The following is a 19,791-nucleotide window of genomic DNA, read 5'->3' as shown; positions in this document are numbered from 1 at the left end:
ATTCTTTGTCTTTTCCTTTTTTATTATACACTAGGTTCTGGTCCGCGCTACGCGCGGATAATGTTTCAATATTTTTTTTGGAAATATTGATTATATTTTAAAATTTTGGTGTTTCAATTGATTAGAGGTAGAAACTATTATAATTTAATATTAAAATTATTTTTAAGTTGATAAATAATAATAAAAAGTTACGTAAGAGTGATGTTTTAATTAAGAATTTTTTTAGTTTTCTACTTTTCTTTGTTATTAGTTTCTATTTACAACAATCTTTAAAAATTGTGACATTGTTTTCATATATTATGTTTTCTAAAAACATCACATTAGTAATAGTATATTTTAAAAGTGTAACAGATGTACTGTTCCATTATTTAATTCAAAGTTGTTCATTTATATATATTGAAATAATATAAAGTTTAAGTGTATATTTGTATGTCATATTTGTCATTTAGTGTAGCCATAGTGATTTTTATCGTTTTATTGTTTTGGCTTATTTTTATTATGCACTTTAACTTTTCTTAAAATATTAATATTTTCTAATTGAGAGTTGTTAATGATAGACCATATTGATTTGAAATATTTCTATAAAAACTGTTTATATATAATGTTTAATATTTTAGTAATGTGTAGATAAAAGAAGTTATCATATGAATTTTAACTAACTTAATTTTTTGAACAGAATGATTAGTACTCTTAACTATTATATTTCTTTCGGTAGCATATTTGTAGTTTCTATTAGTGATTTTTTTTAATTGGTTTCCATAACATGTAATCTTTGGTAGAATTCATTGAGTTAGTAGAACTTAGTTTTTTGGTTGGTATTTGTAGATTTTTATGAAATTAATCAGTGCTCTTACTGTTTTTTTCGTTTAATAGTTTTTAGTTGTATACTCCAGTATATTTTTATATGTAGAAACTATTTTTAAAATAATGAGGATACATAACAATTAAAAGGTTATATCAGCTATCACATATTCAAAAGAATGATTAAAAGTTAAAAAACTTGACATAGCTTTACAAAGGTAATGGATATATGTGTTTCTGATTTGTTTCTATAATAGTTGTTTTTACTTGGTTGATGTTAACTTTCTAATGAGTTAGTATTGATATCGATTTAATTTTAACAAAGCTTATTTTGAACTAAAATATGTAGCTATATTTTCTTATTCGGTGTATTAGAAGCGTATGATTTTATAAATAAAAATGAGTATGCTTAATATAATGATTACTCGAATCATTTACAATGTACATTTTAAATTTTAGTTTTAAAATTACCCTTTTGCTTTAAAATTAACATATAATATAAATTTAGAACATATGAATTTTCTTTTAAGATACAAAAAATTGTAAAATGAATTATTTCATTTTATTAAATTAAAAGGTAATTTGATCTTCTGTGTATTATTCTTATTTGCCTATTTAAAAAACTATTATAATTTGATGGAAAACAATACAATTTAGAAATACATAAATCGTTATATAAACAGATTATAGATACAAATATAAGAGAATTATAGATATTAACTTTATTTATTTGAGAAGTTAACAACTGAAACATTAGATATTTTTTTTTTTGCATATTTTTTAAAGTATATCTCATATATTTACCACATTCAGAGTGTTGCAAATAAAAGATTTTGTCAACCTTCCTAGGAATGAAGTAATTCTATGGGTGCCACATGAGACAAAATATTATCAAATCTTTATTATTTAAAATCATTAATTATCATATATATTATAATTCCGTATGTTCTATTCAAGGAAATAATGAATACTATTTTTATATTAATAATTAATTATATGATTAGGGTTAATGAACAGTATAAATATGTTTAGATGAACCAACTTATTTTTCTAAGCTTGATTTTCGTGATGACATGTGTCATGGTTCAAAAGTTGTAATGTTTCTCTTTTAATATGTAGGGAATATCTACGGAAAAAAATGATGTTCCCAAAAATGTAAAATAACGCATTTCAAATTTTCTGTTCATTGATAATTATATCATCTCATTTAAGATGTGTTTAGCACAAAAGGAAGGGTTTCAATATATTTTACTTGATATAAAATAATATACTCAATAATATTTTATCAGTTATTCAAAAAAAATCTATGCAATTTCTATTGAATAATTTCTTCTCATTTTACTTTCTATTAACCGTCAAAACACAACACAAGTTCATCTTTCAAGCAGTTATCTATTTCGTATAGAAAGAGCGTAATGGACGTCTTCATTCAAATGGACATAAGCAACCTATTTTGGTGATTAGGGGGAGGCTGAGTGTTCTCTAGATATTTAGATAATTGGAAACTTTTTTTTAAATTTAGAGTTGGACCGTCCGTGGTATTTTAGTTTTTAGAAATATTCTCCACATGTATAAGGTTGGGCCGGAATGGGGCAAGGTTGGGCCGGAACTTCAAATTGGTTTGAGACTCAGCCTGTAGTGACATGGCATATTGATTGGTGGGAAATATTTCTGTCTATGTGGCACCCCTTAGAAGCTCCTAAAATAGTACCTTTTATATAGTAGGATATGTGTGTTTGAAAATAATTAATTTCATATATACATTTCGTAATTACATACATTATACGGTAATTATTTTACTAATTCCACATATACATAATAAATAGTATACAACAATTTTATTATATATAGTCATAAAATTGTGATCCACAAAAACAGTTTATACAACAATTTTATTATATATAATCATAAAATTTTGATCCATAAAAAATAAAAATACATTTGTGTGACTTTACACGTCATATTCTAAATAAATAGATGATATAATTTAGGATTTACATGATAAAATAAAACTACTCAATACAAACTATAAAACTATTGTGTTTAGAAATGTCATATTAAAAAAAAAATTAAACGGGTAAATTTTAAAATATATATTATCACTTATACAAATAAATATTCATTTATAAAAAACTAACACCCGCGCGGGTGCGCGGATCAAGCTCTAGTTTATTTTAAAATACAACACATGGTTTTTTTTTTGAAGAGTCGATTGGCTAATAATACAAAAAGAACTTGTATATTAACAATCTGCTTCGACAGTAAAATTTTGGTCCAAACAGTATTGGAAAAGAGGTTAACTTGACCATTTTATCGCCAAGAGCTATACTGTTTAGAATATTGATTTTCTGATAGGTATTATATAATGTCAGTAGAAAATATTGTATAGATTTTGTTTAGATATTATTAGATATGTTAGATTTTAAAATTAAACAAAATTTTCATTTCTCTTCCTTTGTTGTCGTCGTCTTCTTTATCCATCTTTTTTCTCCTATTTTTTTTCCTATGAATCTAAACAAAATCATACAAAATCTAGTCCACCAGCTTGATTTTGAACCAACATACTTCAACAAGATGATTCAGAGTTCTCTCCTGAGTTCGGAGTTTACTCTGGTCATTCTTTTGATCCAACGATGAAGACAATATGTTTAGAGAAAGTGGTGAAAGAAATATTTGGGGAACAAGACATCCTAGTGCTCCACCTTGTTGTGCTTGAGATGGGATTTGCAGACATAGAACTACATCCTCCGGCAGGCAGTGGTGGTGTGCCGGGTATTGAGATAATACAACTTTATAAGGACAATGAGATGATGGAAGTTGGCATAGAGAGAGCACAAAATGGTTCAACGTCGGAAGCAATTAACGGTTAGTAGAAAAGTTAGCCATAAATAAACCACTTTATTTTTTTTTTTTTCCTAAACCTGATATCCGGCTAAGTATTAGTTTATTGGAATGAAAATAAATTGCTTAGACATGATATAAACTGTGATCAAATTCATAGTGTGTATGCTTCCAACCGTTATGTGAAGGTTATTGTCGAATGAGAATACATCCGTGTTTTATGGTTAGGTGCATGTGTCTAGCAATCAAGACCATGGCCTTCCTCTGGATGTGATCGCTTCAGGTGACGCACCATGCTTAAAACGTGCAGGTCTGCCTTGTGGTGGTGGTCCAACCATGGAGAACATAAACTTCGGGTAGATGTAGACAACTGGTCCATCGTCGTTGAAGCTAACTTTGGCATGCAGAGAAGTGGAAAAAACGTAGTGAAGTCAAAGGTTGGGGAAATATCATCGGAAGGCAGCAACACCCAGGGGCGGGTGTTGATTGGAGTCACCATTAGTGCTTGGGATTTATTTTCTAAATGTCTACGAGTTGTTGTAAAACGGTTAACATAAAATTTAGCCAGGGGTTACTAAGTTTTTAGATCGTTAAACTTCTTATAACCGTTTGTAGAAAATATTAGCGGTATGTAAGTAAGTTAACATGTTTTAATGATATGGATATATCTAATGCAAAGAATTCAAAGTTTAGCCATGGATAAACTTTTATGTAACCATTTGTAGAAACGATTAGCGGTATGTAAGTAAGTTAGCTCGATTTTGTTAAGTTAAATGTCTGGTGGTTAACATAAGTGTCTTCAAGTATACACAATAAATTAGCTGGTCAAGCAAAACCGTATCCCCCTGATGTATACTATAGACTAAAATAAGGCGGGATACTCTCATTCATCTCTGACAAAGATGACCGGATCTTTTCTTCACACCAACAAGATCATGCACACGAACATAAGCTGTAACTATATCTTCCTTAGAGAGCCATTCTCTACATCTTCTCACGAAGACAGTAGTAGTCTACCTGAAGGAGACGCCAAATAAACACACCACAACAAGAGTGAGGTTGATGAAGACCGAACACAACTTGTATCAAAAGATGCACCACTCGGACTGCTCTATAAAGACAGACGAGATCTCGTTAAATCCATGTAAAAAATATGTGAGCGTTTGGTGGAGATGAACAGTTCACCGAGCTGAAACGAGCATCTCACTACATCCGAAGACGTACGGTAGCTGCAAACAAGAGAAACCAAACAAAAAGAGAGACGATGAATCTTTGCTTTTATCGACACATTGCAAATCAAAACAAATCCATGTGAGACAAAGAGAGACAGAGAAGATCTCTCTTTTCGTTGTAATTAAAACAAGTCACTGTCGTAGAACCACCAGAACTGATAAATTCTTGGAAGAAGATGAAGCAGACGAAATTTTTTGTGGGAATATGTTTTGGGTGATTAATAAAGAAGATTCACTTCGTCGGTCAAAAGGAGATGGTGAAGGATAGGGAAATCTAAATAAAATCTACTTAAGAGATTACATAATCTCATAAGTCATAGACCGTAGATTATATTGATAGGGGCAGGAGTGTCTTTATTTTTTGTTCAACAGTGCAACACAGTGATTTAGAGTATTCGCCTAATTATGGAGTAAGTGATGTGTAGAGGATGCAATTTCTCTTCTTTTTTTTTGATAGAATATCAAATTTATTGATCAAAACTTCACATTTACAAGTAAAGATTATGTACTCTGTTTAGCTAGGAGCAGATGAAAGAATGAGAAAAAAATAACCCTCTCTATGCCTAAGGAACTTTCCTACTCCCCATAACTAGTTGACCTCAAACCATCTTCTCATCATGCCCTCCAACGGATGGCCATTGGTGTACCGGAGTGATGTTATTTATCAATGTTTCTTGTGAGCTGCTCAGTTGTGATCCACACACCACCATGCCTCCGCGAGTTGTGTTCCCTCCAAATTGAGTAGATGACTGTTTGAAAGGCCATCTTCCTAAGAATGTAATCGATCCGAGTACGAGCCTGTCGCAGGAGAGAGCTGGCAGTATCGTTCCAATCTGGGGTAATGGCGTTTCCAAACAGCTTCTCTGCAATGTTAAGCCAGACCGTGAAGGAGAAAGGACAGGCAAAAACCAGGTGATCTTTTGTTTCGTTTCCAATACATGGTTTTTTTAAAATATCAATACGACACATGGTTAATGATCATAAATATTTGGGTGCAAGATCCCAATAGAACTTAACAATTAAACGTGTTTGAACAATAGTACTCTAATTTACCCTAGTTACAAAAATTTTGTTTAAACTGTTCCACTTATTCCCTCTTTTACTTTATTCCTTTCTTACCCTTTTTTTCTTATTTATTTTCAAATGTTGCGGAACTCACCATTACTCTTTTTTTCTTCTTTTTTTTCGGTGGATCCAGATTATTTTTTCCATTGACCCGATAATTTTTTAAAATTTTTTTAGTGGATCCCATATTTGTTTTTCCAAATCACTTTAACTTTTTTTTTTTTAATTTGTTAATGATCAATATAGCTAAACATTATGAGAAAAAAATAAAAAATGTTTATCTTAAAATAATATTTTATAAATAACTAAATGAAAAAGAAATTATTGAAATAATATTTTTCATAATGAAAATAAACAATTAATTTCAAAAATATTTATAGAAATTATTTCAAAAATAACTCAAAAGTGAAAATTTAATAAAATATATATCTAGATAATATTTTAATCAACATTTAATTTTGAAAATAAACTTAATAAAATATTTATATAAATTTGAGTTACATTAAATATTTGCAAAATACAAATTAAATAAACATGTATTTTAATTATATTTTAATCAGAAATTAAATTCAAAATAAATTTAATATAAAGTTATTTAAATTATTTTCCTTAATTTAAGTTTGTATATATTTTATATAGCCTTCAAATTTCAAAATAAGATATTTCATATTTTTACTATTTATATTTGTAATTAGATTAACAATCTATATAAGTTATATATAATATTCTCTTTGTTCATAAAAGGTAATTTTGACACTTTTTATTGTTATGTAAAGATTATGATTTAAGATTCTAATTTAGTTATATCTATTTTTACTTTAATATTATTTAGAAAATGCTTTGATTTTATAAATATTTTATTTGTCTAATCACTGCCCGAAGCGACAAATTTTTTTTTTGAAACTATGTCTACAATTGCTAATAGTTTATTGTAATAGAACTACAGAACAATTTTTTTGGTCATCTGAAATGTATAGAGAAAATTATCAGTAAAAATGTATAGAGAAAATGTTTTTATTTAGTTATTTACCCAGATTTTTAGGAAAAAACAAACAATTGTTTCCATATATTTTTTGGTTTCTTAAACAAACCATGTTTTCAATCTTATATCAGTTTTTGCTTATCCATATCAATATTAAAGAGGCTATGTTTTATAGTTGTTTAACATAAGATCTAGTTAATGAAAAGTAATCATAATTTTTTTTTTAAAGATGTGCTAGGCCAATGATTATTTCTTTCTCCTGTGAGCACAGATGTTATAAACTTAGGGCATGATTAACACCGGTCTCTTTGCCGAAGTTTTTTAACTTATGATTTGATTTTTTTTTTGTTTTTTTTACAATTTTCAGCTAAGAGACGTCTCTTATATCTCTTATTTAAGAGACGGTTCTTAACTTTTCTTAGTTAAAATCTAAGAAAAACTAAGAACCATCTCTTAGCCGAAGCTTAGAACCCCAGTTAAGAGACTGAGGTTAATGATGGTATTAGTTACCAAAGATAGGATATCATAGCTTTTTATATATAAAAATGATGCCCTAAGCGACAGTTTCTTTTTCCCTCATGTGGGCCCAGCTCTGTACTTAAACTACTATGTGTGAACTACAATGTACTACTTTGAACTATCTTAAACTATCTTAAAAAAAAACCTTGAATTACTATGCATTATGCATGTTTCTAAGAATATTAATTTTCGACTTATTATTTATTTTTAGAATATGTATCTCATATATTACATGATTATATATGTTTCACTACAAGAAAACACAAGTTTAGCGAGGAAACTTAACGAAGAAAACTAATCCTCGTAAATTTACGTCGACTTTACGAAGAACTTACGAGGAAATATAAAATCAGCGTTATTTCCTCGTTAGCATCCCGATTTGATGGTGCCTCCGAGTGCTCCTTACTCGCAGTACACTGTCGAGGACCTTCTCGGTCAGCGAGGCAGAGAAGGTTTACCAGTCATAGATCCCGACCGACCGGACAGAACTTTATGGTATGTTACATTATATATTTTTTATTTCTCTTAAAACTCTTTTATAACATTAATAAATAATTTATACTTTAAATTTGTTTTTTACAGGTTTGGGGTTGACGGATGTCTTGCATCAGACATAGACGACACGATCAAAGGTTACTTCTCCATGCCACATCCAAACTGGAAAAGACGCCGATCTACGTCAAAAAGACGCCGATCTACGTGGTTCACAATTTACGCTATAAGTTACTATTAATTAATTAATTTATTTTTTTACAGCAAAAATATCATTGGTCCACGGGGGTCAATGAGAGGGTGAGGAAAGCGTTTTATGCGAAGGAGAAAGTTTGCTTCTTGGACACGGTCTCCAACTGGAAGGGTGACTAGATCGTGAAGGGGTATGAGCGTGGCAAACCCGCTGAGCTCACCACGGATGTGTGGGATGGCCTCATCTGTTATTGGCGGGATCCTGACTCCATTAGAATCGTTTGGTCTTGCTCTGCCTCCCGTAACACGGTAGATGTGCACGGCCACGGGCCGATGCTTCACTCTACAGACCAAAAACCCCCCACGCCAGTGTCCGTTTGTAAATGGCAATTAAATATTTTATTTAATTATTTTTTTAATATATATATATTCTAACTTTCTTAAATGTTTTTTAGGCCAAAAAGACGGAACAAATCCCGTCTCTTTTGCAACTTTACGAGAGGACCCGCAAGAACAAGGCGGGTCAATTTCTAGATGGCAAGTCCGAGCAAATTTTCAACGACTTCGTTGCTCAGGTTGACGACCGCCAGACCCAGCTGACCCAGCAATCCACCAACGGATTACCCGTCACCTTATCCACACTTGATGTGGATAGGATTTACGAGGAGGTAAAATTTTTAAAATTTTAATTTTTTTATTATTCATTTAATTTAACTATAAATATTTCTAACAATATTTTTCTTTTGTTTTTAAAGTTGTCCCTAAGAAAAAGGGACATACATTGGGGATTGGTTCTGTCAACGATGTTCCGAGAGCGACATCGTCTTATGGTCAGAGACGAGTCCACTCAGCTGCGTAAAGAGTCCACTCAGCTGCGTAGCGAGTTGGGGAAGATGAAGTCACTCAGCTGCGTAAAGAGTCCACTCAGCTGCGTAGCGAGTTGGACTTGACGCGATCTGCGTTCACAGCTCGTGTGGGTGGAGTCGAGGGCTTCTTGGACGTTATAGCAGCCACAAATTCGGAATGGGAGTCCTTGTTGAGGAACATGCGACGACAAAATCCCATTCCAGGCGAGTCATCATCCGACACACATGCCGAGGCAGATGTAGAGAGGAGTGATGAATTCTACTGGGCCATGAACGATCCTTAGTTCTTTTTTTCGGTTGTTGAATTAAAAATTCAAAACTTATTTATATATAAAATATTTTCGTATTTATTTTTATTTTAAATTATAATTTTATTAATAAATTAAATATTTTTAATTATTTTTTTAATTATTATTTTTTAATTCTATAAAAAAAAAACGAAGTAAATTCGTAGCTAAATTACAAATTATTTACGTGAAAAGTTTACGAGGAAATGACGAGGAAGGTTAAACGAGTATTTTACGAGGAAATACTTTCGAGGTATTTACGTGTACTTTACGAGAAAATACTTTCGAGATATTTGGGTGTAGTTTACGAGGAACTCCTTTTGAGTTACTTACGAGGAAATATAGCGACCTCCTTATGTGGAATAGTTACGTGGTCTTTACGATGAAATGATGTACTTCGGATCTAACTGGTGACCATTAGAGGAACATTATGAATGAGTAGGGAAAAAGTACAGAGAATAAAATTATAGGGATGAAAAGAAAAATTATTCCCCATCAATTTTGGGGGGGAACAAATTTATTCTATATTCCTCTAGAATAAAAGGAATAAGACGAAATGAAAAGGAAAAAATCATTCCTTACAAATGGCAAAATAAAAAAGGAATAACAAGGAATGCATTATTCCTTTTCATTCTTTGGTCAACAGTTAGACCCTTCGTCTCTACGACGAAATGTTTTCCTCGCTAAGTTACGACGAATTGGCGAGGAAATATGTGTTACGACGAACGAGTAACGACGAAACGTGTTTCCTCGCTAATTCCTCGTAAAGCCTCTTTTACGACAAACTCACGAGGAATACTGCCGTCGTTAATCTTATATTTTCTTGTAGTGTATATGTGTTTATTTGTCAAAATTAGACATAAAGTACTCTTAATTTCTCAAGTTCATAGAAAACTTCTCATTTCCATACAAAACATTTTTTTATTTCCATACTAATAATGTCTTGAATGAAAGACCATCTTGAAATGAATAACAGAAAATACATATTTTCTGAATTTGTTTTCTACAAATATGTTATATACAATCTAAAACTTTCTAAATATGTCGGCATTACTAATAAATTTGATTTTTTGATGTTGTATTACTAAAAATGTTGTAATTTGCAAAAGTATTACTATGAAGAAGGAAATATTACTTCTTTTTTCCGTCAGCAACATAAACAGAATCATGTAGACTCTGCAAAACAGATTGGTAGCTTCGCATCCATATGGACTACAACAGACGATTGCTTTCTTGCACTGCGTGCAAAGCTGTCCGCCCTTAAATTCTGCGTCCGTGGGACATGAATGAGCTCTGAGCTGTGAAAACTTGCAAAGGCTGGCTATTCTTCTGGTTCTGAAACCATCTTCACCAACTGAGAATAATCCGTTGCAAATGTAACTGTAAACGGTCTTAAATTCCTCATACACTCCATTGCCCAAATAAGCGCTTCCATCTCTGAATGAAGTGGCAATTCACTAGCTCTTGTATTGCTCGCTCCTATTAAACCATCAAAACCTTCGAGTGTACTATACCACCCTTGTCCCAAATGGAAATCTTGATTTTTCCATGATCCTTTCGTAAAACACCATCGACCTGCGATATCCGGTACTATCGCTTGTACTGGTAATCTAGTTTGCTCGATTCCTTTTGTTAGTAAGATCTGCGCCTCCACCCAAAGTAAAGACTCTGTTTCTGCCAATTTGAGAGTATCTCTAGGATCCATGTCCAAATTACTAAAGACCTTGTTGTTTCTTTCCTTCCATATATACCATAAGATCCATGCAAATTGATGATCTTCCAATTCCGAAGAAATCTTCCAAAATAAACAATCCATGTTCGAAAAAAGTGATTGAGTAGGAAAGATGTCTGGATTGGAGGGAATTCAAGAGAGTGCTCAAACCTAAACCGCCGGTGGACATTCAAAAAATACATGTTTTATTAGTTCCCCGTATGCTCCACATTATGAACACATCGTATCCCCCTGCACTGGAAATATTACTAAAACCTTGAGTACTACTAAGTTAATATATTTAAAAAATTTGTTCTCTCCTTTTAACACGTTTTATACATGTTTTTTTATTGAAAATTTTACCACTTTTTGACATTTTTTTTTGTTAAAATTTTCAACATGTGGTAGACAATTTTTTTTTTCAATTTCTTACACTTTTTAGACAAAGTCTTATTTGTCTTCTTAGCTGAGCCAGTCCTAGAAGTGTAAAGGCTGAAAACAAAAGGTAAACATGTGGCCACTTTTCAAAGGAAAAAACAAAGGAAAAAACCAAAAAATAAAATTGTAGCTACTGGTTGTCGAATCCATGAACTAATGGAAGGTTGGCCATATAAACTTCCACTAGACTAAGGAGAATATTTGAAAAAAAGGGGCCGAAAATAGTCTATAAATTAAACGGCCGCATGCGTGTGCTTCTTTAGCTTTGTACAAGGGCCGGCCCTGCTTCTTAGTAATACCTATCGAACATGTTACCTTCATAGATTATAAAACAATAAAGGTAGTTGGCTAACCAAAAAAAATGCGGAAAAATATGAAAAGATAACAAAACGAATTTATAGAAAAGGTAGATCTTATTTCGAATCCACGTAAGAGCGTTGCGATCATTACAAGAGATTATAAAAGCTTCAGCCGCAAGAGCTGTCAGCGAATTACCTAGTTCTAGCAACCTAAAACCTAGTTGAATCGCAGCTCGATAACAGAAGACGAAAAAGATATGAAAACGGTTTTGATTGATTTCAGATTGAACCTTATGAGAGGCTGCCTACCTACCCCTTTCGAGGATCAAGTCGAACGTAGTTCAAGAGTGAACGAAGAGATCAAACTGCTTGTGGCGTTCGTCTGGTAATCGGGTGCCAGTCATAGAAACAGAGCATGTTGAGAATATTGCCTCAAAGTTTCTAAGTGCCGGGAGTTTGCTGTGTCTCTCCTCCCCTTTGCCTCTCACCTAAGACTCCTTATATACTTACTCCTAGGTCGGTTTGCGCCTTTCCCCTTCTACCCTTAAGCCGTCATAGCTCAAACATTGACATATTCAATTTTCCCGATCTTCGTGATTATCTTGGAAACTTCACTTTTATCCGCGGAAACTTGACATTTATCTTGTCTTACGCACCAAGCATAAACCGTCATAAGGCTTATGGGTACTCAGTTAGGAAATCGTAAGTGGGCTTCGAGTTGCGTTTTAGGTCTCTTTGGGCCATCTTTGACTTGGAACGTTTATTATGGTTTCTTCGATAAAAACAAACTTCCCGCGGTTTTTATCATAAAGTTTGACTGATGACTTTGACTGATGAGAAACAAATAAAGGTTTAGCCATGGCCTACGGGAGATAGCATTAAAGAGTAGACGAGAATGCATGGATTTGTGTTGTATCGACGTTTTGGGAAAGTTCTGTCGCTACGTAGCGACCGAGCTTGGCTTGAGCTCGGTCGCTATGTAGCGACCGATCCGTGTTAATGCTCGGTCGCTACGTAGCGACCGAGCCGTGTGCGTGCTCGGTCGCTACATAGCGAACGAGCTTGGCTTGTGCGTGGTCCGATGGCCATACTTGAACTTGTCCGTGGCCGATTTGGATACGTGTATGTTGCCTTCGGATAATCGGTATTTTAGTGGTTCGATTGAGATTAGAACAAGATTTTACCGCGAGGCTCTTCGTAAAAACGTGCATGCTGATTTTTATGGAATTTCAAACATTGATTCCGTCATGACCGATTTTGACCCCAACAGTTAGCCCCCCAGCTCGTTAGAACCATGAGCTTCTAGCGTGAGGTTCTAGCGGGTGGCTTGGCAAGTTGGGCAAGTTAGGTGAGTTAGGCGGAATTAATGGTTGAAAAGGTCCGTGGTAAATGGTCTTCTCGCTCTTCTAAAATTGGAACGCAATAAGATTGGGGCTGCGCGTTATGATGGCTGCCTACGTACCCTTGTTGAAGGGATCAAGCCTTTCGTAGTTCGTCTTGGAGTTAAGATTCTTATGACTAGTTTTTCAGCGAGACCTTTACGGTCTAGTTTATATGTAGAGGTTATCTGGTGTGTTGCTGACGATGGCATTTTATATGGGTGTAGAGGGAAGACTACGAGTTGTCATCTCGTAATCTAACTCTGTGTGAACTGCTATATCTGTGATCTGTTTCGAGAGTTTTCCGCAGTGTGTAAACTTGCGGGATTTATGAAGACGCTCGAATATTGTCCAAGAGACAAATTTTGGGATCTCGTATCAGGGCGTTTGATACTATGCCTAGAGATGTTAGAGACCAGTGTGCTACGTTTAGGGTAAGACCTAGCTCTAGTCACGACTTTAGGGGGTGCGTTGACTACTTCGACTTACGTTTTTCGTATCGTTTTCGACTTGATTCCATTCGGCTTTAAAGTCCGCGATATGTTCTCGGCTTACGTGACTTGTATGGTAGGAATCGAGCATCTCTTCGAGGACAATTTTTAAGTCTCTCGAAAGTGCTGACCAAAATTTCGGATTTTTTTATATAGCGCTATTACCCTTGTGTCGGGTGTACGAGATCTATCTATACGAATGGTTAAGTCTGTTTAGGACGTTATGAGTTTGTTGTTATTAACAACAAACTTATCGGTAGATATTACCATTTTTGAGTCTTCGCGAAGAATACGTGTTTAAGGAGATGTTAGTATGTATGATTGTTTGGTCTTCCAAGAAGGTGTCTTTATCGAGGAAGGTAATTTTGTCGAAAAATGGTTCTTCAGGCGTCTGCGATGTCTCGCAATACTGAAGATTTTGTTCTTTTGTATGCCGCTTTTCGTGCTTGAAATGTTCGCGGGCTTGAAGATGTTCCGCGATATTGCAAGGGTTTAGTCTTAGCCCTGCATTTGAGAAACATTATGGTCTGTCTACGGATGTTCGTAGCCATAATTGTTGTTCATGTTTGGATGCTAATAATTTGATTTGCGATCGAGGAATTAGGACTGAGGGGTCGCGTAAATTTGTCCATGGGAAGAAGCGTTTTCCTTCATAGTGCTTTGTGAAGCGTCGGCTTCCGAGATCTATTTTGTGCATTTTTGAGGATGTTTCGTATAGCTCTAGAAGCTTTGTTACAAATTTTTCCTTACATGTCGCGTATTATGGGTAAAACATAGCGGGTTTAAAGTGAATTGTGGAATGTATCGAACTTAGTCGATTGTCGATAAGTTTTGGTTTTCTGTTAACCGTTTGGTTGTTAGGACTGAGTTTCGTTACGAAGAATTTATCATATGATTTCTGACTGTGGGTTATACGATAATTATTTTCTTAATAGTCTCACGACGTTTTTAGATAAATCATTGATTGTACAAGGGCCGGCACTGTTTCTTAGTAATACCTATCAAGGGCCGACACTGCTTCTTAGTAATACCTATCAAACATGTTACCTTCATAGATTATAAAACAATAAAGGTAGATGTCTAACCACAAAAAAAAAACTTAGCAACAACAAAGTTTCAACATATCTAAGCAAGCGTAAGGTCTTGCTTTATCCTCCAGTTTTCGAATGTAGTGGGAAGTGAGTCTAGTGTATCATTCCCGCAATAGACGTTATGTAGATTCCTCTTAATGCCTCTGCGAAATGGATGCATGTGGAAACCGAAATTCACACCGGCGATTTCCGTAATCGGAGGATGTGGGAACCGAAATATGCACTGTCGATTTCCGTTTAAATAAGGAAACTAGGAAAACCCTAATTTCCCAGAGGTCCGGGATATCTGCTAATACCACACGCCAAGCAATCAGAACACGAGAATAACAACGATAAAGTATAAGAAATCAAAAAGAGAGCAAAATAGATCTTATTCCGAATTTGCGTCTGAGCGTTACAACAAGGTAAGAGCCTGGGTGATATACCTTGGATTTGACCCATTTTATCCATGGTATATAAGTATTTTACTATATATATATCTATGTTTTCTACTCTTCTAGGTATATTTTCAGGTTTAAGTGCATTTCAGAGTAAAGCTATGACTTTGGAGCATTTTGGAGCTTAAAGGACATTTCACCCGAGCTGACCACGTAGAGGTCGACGAGAGGAAGAACAATCGATCGATGCGTATCAGTGCTGACGATCGATACCAGGAGATGCCTCGACAGATGAAGACTAATATCGATCGATGTACACAAGTACCATCGATCGATGTCGAGACACCAGACACGTGACATTTTGGACTCAGCAGACTTAAAACCCAAGGTCAAGCCAAATTACCAAAATGCCCTGATGAGTTTTTAACCTAGTAGAATATATACTGCCTAAGTGTTTTGACGGCAGAGAGCTTTTTCTAGACCTAGTTTTGTTACAAATTTCATTTGGGAGAGAAGATCACTTGTGATTGAAACTCTTTGTTTTAATTTCTTTTCATTTATACTATGAGTTTCTATTCCTTTATTGTTTTAAATTGCTTTGCTATGTCTGAGTAGTTCAATTATTAGATCAAGGGTTCAGATAGGTGTATGGGATTAGCCCCAAACTATAGATCTGCCTTGTTGTGATATTCATGATAGATTTGTATTCATTGCTTGTTTTAGCCTTGCTAACTAGAACTTGATCATAGGATTGCATACTCAAGCACCCTTGTTATCCCATCCTGACATCTATCTATCATATTAGGACTGCTAGAGAGGGCTAACCGCCAATTTAGTACCTTAATAGGGCATATCATACTCGCACATAGGCCTAGCTAGAACCTGTCGATCGATGTCCTCAACTGACTATCGATCGACGTTGGCAAAGGTGTATCGGTCGACGTCTTAATAGACCATCGATCGACACTCTCTCGTCGTCGACTTACTAACCGTTGAGACACGAGATCTAGTCTGTTAACCAGTGAAACATGCGACAGCTGATTACTGAGTTAAGCGATTGAGCTCTAATATATCATGCATGCAACAGTTACGCATCTATAAGTATTATAATCTCCAACACCTGAATAGTGGCCCTGCATCTAATATCATTTCCAACCAAGTTACATTTATTATTTACTCGCTTGTTACTAATGCTATTCCATTTAAACATTTACAACCTTTAGAATTAATAAACACTAGATTTAATTGTTCCCTAGCTCCTTGTGGATTCGATCCCTAAGTACTACATCTGAACCTCTTTTGATGAGTGTAACACTCTTTAGGATAATTTGAGTGGTATCAAATTTGGCGCCATTGCCGGGGAGCTTTGATCGCAATTAGATTTAGTTTTATTGATTCTTATTCTTTTCTCTACCCCCTTTCTAATAATCTTTTTCTTGTCTTTTTAGGTGCATGTCCAGCGGTACCAGAAGCAACAAGGAAAAAGAATTGCTGTTCTCAGACGATCCTGCTCATTTGGAACGCACCATCCATAGAGGTCAACGTTCCACATCGCTCGACGAAACAACTTCGTCGTCGATCGATACGCACAACCAACCGTCGATTAGACACCAGACCATCATCGTTGATCGATCCTAATCGTTCGACAACGATCGATACTACACCGCGTACGTCGATCGATACCGTATCATCAAAAATGGTAAACATTATTATTCTAACACATGACGAGAATTGAAACCTGTATGACCAGGCCGGTCATCTGTGTAATGCAACAGGTCAGAAAATAGATGCTCAGGGGACTGTAATCCCTGATGCTGATACTACAGGAGCTGCTCAACATGTAGATGAGGACGCTCGATCGAAACCACTGGCCGACTACAATCGCCCAGATGAGTACTATTCCAACAGATCAGCTATTCGACTTTAAGAGATCCAGAAGCAGAATTTCGAGCTGAAGCCTCAATACTACACTCTCGTGTTGCAGATACCCTACTCTGGGTTACCGCACGAGCATCCAATGGACCATCTGGAACGGTTCGAGGATATAATCACTGCTATTCGGATGGAAGGAGTCCCCAAAGATTACCTGCTGTGCAAGCTCTTCAGATACACGCTGAATGGAGAAGCGATGCACTGGCTTAGGCAGCAACCCACAAGATCTTTAACATCATGGACCGACATCAAGAATGCTTTCTTACGAATCTTCTTCGATGAGGCACGCGCTGAAGAACTTCAGAACAAAATTTCCATATTCTCACAGAAGGCTGTAGAGTCCTTCAAAGATGCGTGGATTAGATTTAGGTTTTTCCAGCGAGACTGTCCACACCACGGATTTAACGAAGTGCAGCTGCTAAGCACTTTCTTTCGAGGTCTCGCCTTACAGTATCAAATGGCTCTTGATACGGCGAGTGAAGGAAACTTCACTACTCGGAATCCGGTTGAAGCTGTGAGACTTATCGAAAACCTTGCTAACAGCAGCAGCACCAAAAACACTGACTCTGAACGTAAGAAGTCTGTAGCCTCTATCGGGAAGGAACATATGGACGAAGTAAGAGCTAAGTTAGATGTGGTGCACCAGCTTCTTAGGAAGCAAGTCTGTTCAGCTGAAGGAGAAGTAGCAGATACGGAAGGAGAAGAAAATGTGAACTACATCAGAGGTACCGGATTCCAGAAATTTGGAAACCAGGGCGGAAACATAAACTTCTTTGGAAATGGTCAAAGAAGTAACCAAAGTTCACAGTTTCAAAATCCCTTCAACAACAGCAAGAGCTACTCGAACTCTTACTACCAAAATCCACCACCCCAGACTCAGGAAAGCAAGATCGAAGAAATGCATGATCGAGTACTATTGGGACAACAACAAATCACCGTGGATTTCAATGGTAAGATAGACTCCGCCTACAACAATCTGAACACCAAAATCGAGACGTTAGGGACTCAGGTGAGAAAACTTGAAACCCAAGTAATTCAGACGGGCGAGACTATAAAGAGGCAAGAAGCTTTCGCTAGAGAGGCAGGAGCCGACAAAGGGAAACACCACGTAAATGTCATCATAGATGATGATTTCTGGCAAGTGGTGAGAAATGAAAAGCTTGAGGAAGGAGACTTCGAAATCGAAAGCTCCATGAGTCTCGGCGGTTCTCAATGGTGTCGACCGATGTCGATGAACTCGCATCGATCGACAGACCATGATGAAGATCGATGGACGGATTAATCCAGTCATCGATCGATGTCGTCCGCTAAATCGACTGATTGCAATGCAGTTCGAATTTTAACTCATGAAGAATTTGCAGCTAAGCATCCTCACCCACCCTCCCCTTTCTATGATAAAATCGATCGATCGGTTGAGCCAACCATCGATTGACAGAGTGAGTCCGATGTCGATCATCACAACACACCTCCCATCGATCGACAGGCACCTCTGACATACCGAGTGCGGTTACCCTCAATCGATAATGATTACATCAACGCACTCAGACCACCACCTAAACCATTAGCTAACCCACCCGAACCAAAACCCAACCCTTTAAATAGTTCACCAGAATCAGTGAAGAACAAGAAGCTGAAGGGAGAAGCTTAAGGAAAAGAAAGGAGAAGATTCCTAAAAACCTTAAGAGGAAAGCTAACGATAAGGAGATGGATGGTTTCACTAAAAGAATCCTCAGAATCCCAATCGAAAAACCTTTTGATGAAGCTTACTTCACACACCGGTTGTGGATGTTCTTCAGAGAAACAAAGGTAACTGAGGAGGACATTAGGAGAATGTTTCATCAAGTCAGAGAGAAGATGAAACACAGGATCACATTGACGAAGAAGAGTGATCCTGGGAAGTTTGCAATACCATGCGTAGTCAAGGGTGTTGAATTTCCCCATTCAATGTATGACACAGGAGCATCAGTTAGTATCCTCCCTAGGATCATGGCAGACCAGCTTGGTTTGACCATCGAACCTTCAACAGAATTCTTTACCTTTCTGGATCTTTCAGAGAAACGATCAGAAGGAATCATAAGAGATCTGGGGGTACAGATTGGTAATGCCCTTGTCCCTGTAGATTTTCATGTCCTAGATATCAAGCTTAACTGGAACTCTTCACTTCTGCTTGGAAGATCTTTCCTTGCTACAGTAGGAGATGTATGTGACATGAACAAAAACAAATTGTGTCTAACGCTCATAGACACAAACATCCACTACGACCACATCCGACCTAAGAGAAAGGTCATTAATTCTGTGGATTATGGGAAAGAACTTGGCTTCATTGGCGCATGCCATTGTGGAGTAGAGTATGAATCGGAGTACAAAACAGAGTACTCGGAATCGATCGACACCCCAACCTTTCCATCGATCGATTCCAATGCACCCAGTTGACCGATGACCGCAACAACACGTCACTCGACGTAATGCACCCAGTTGTCCATTTCACTTCACCTAATCATTGTTACCAACATTTTGCCTTCCAACCTCTAAGCAAGAGAGGACATGATGAATATTCCATAGGCAGTTGGGCAGACAGTGGTTTCCATGAAAGTTTTGCAGTTGACACTGTAATTACTTCACCTAATGAGGAACATACATAGGAATACGATGAGGATTATTGGAAAGAACGTGCAGTAAAAATGTCTTTGCAGGATGAAAGATTTGAAACACATAAGTTCACCAACACGATTCCAACATCGTTCAACGCTGTGCACTCCACATCGGTCGATACCCACCCTCGTCCAGCAAAACAAC

General features: G+C 35.9%; 1 long non-coding RNA gene and 1 other non-coding gene across 2 annotated transcripts; one reads left to right on the top strand and one right to left on the bottom strand.

Moving 5' to 3' along the window:
* The first annotated feature begins 6 nt into the window (after positions 1 to 6).
* On the top strand, positions 7 to 14,682 carry LOC117133524. Its single transcript, XR_004457381.1, has 2 exons — positions 7 to 9,669; positions 9,928 to 14,682. It is a non-coding gene; the product is annotated as an uncharacterized LOC117133524 (long non-coding RNA).
* A 2,609-nt stretch (positions 14,683 to 17,291) lies between these two features.
* LOC117133865 lies at positions 17,292 to 17,397 on the bottom strand. The gene has a single exon (XR_004457906.1). It is a non-coding gene; the product is annotated as a small nucleolar RNA R71 (small nucleolar RNA).
* Between the last annotated feature and the right edge of the window lie 2,394 nt (positions 17,398 to 19,791).

The sequence above is a fragment of the Brassica rapa genome, chromosome A04, assembly GCF_000309985.2.
Source record: "Brassica rapa cultivar Chiifu-401-42 chromosome A04, CAAS_Brap_v3.01, whole genome shotgun sequence".
Lineage (NCBI taxonomy): Eukaryota > Viridiplantae > Streptophyta > Magnoliopsida > Brassicales > Brassicaceae > Brassica > Brassica rapa.
This window is presented reverse-complemented; position numbering and strand designations above follow the sequence as displayed.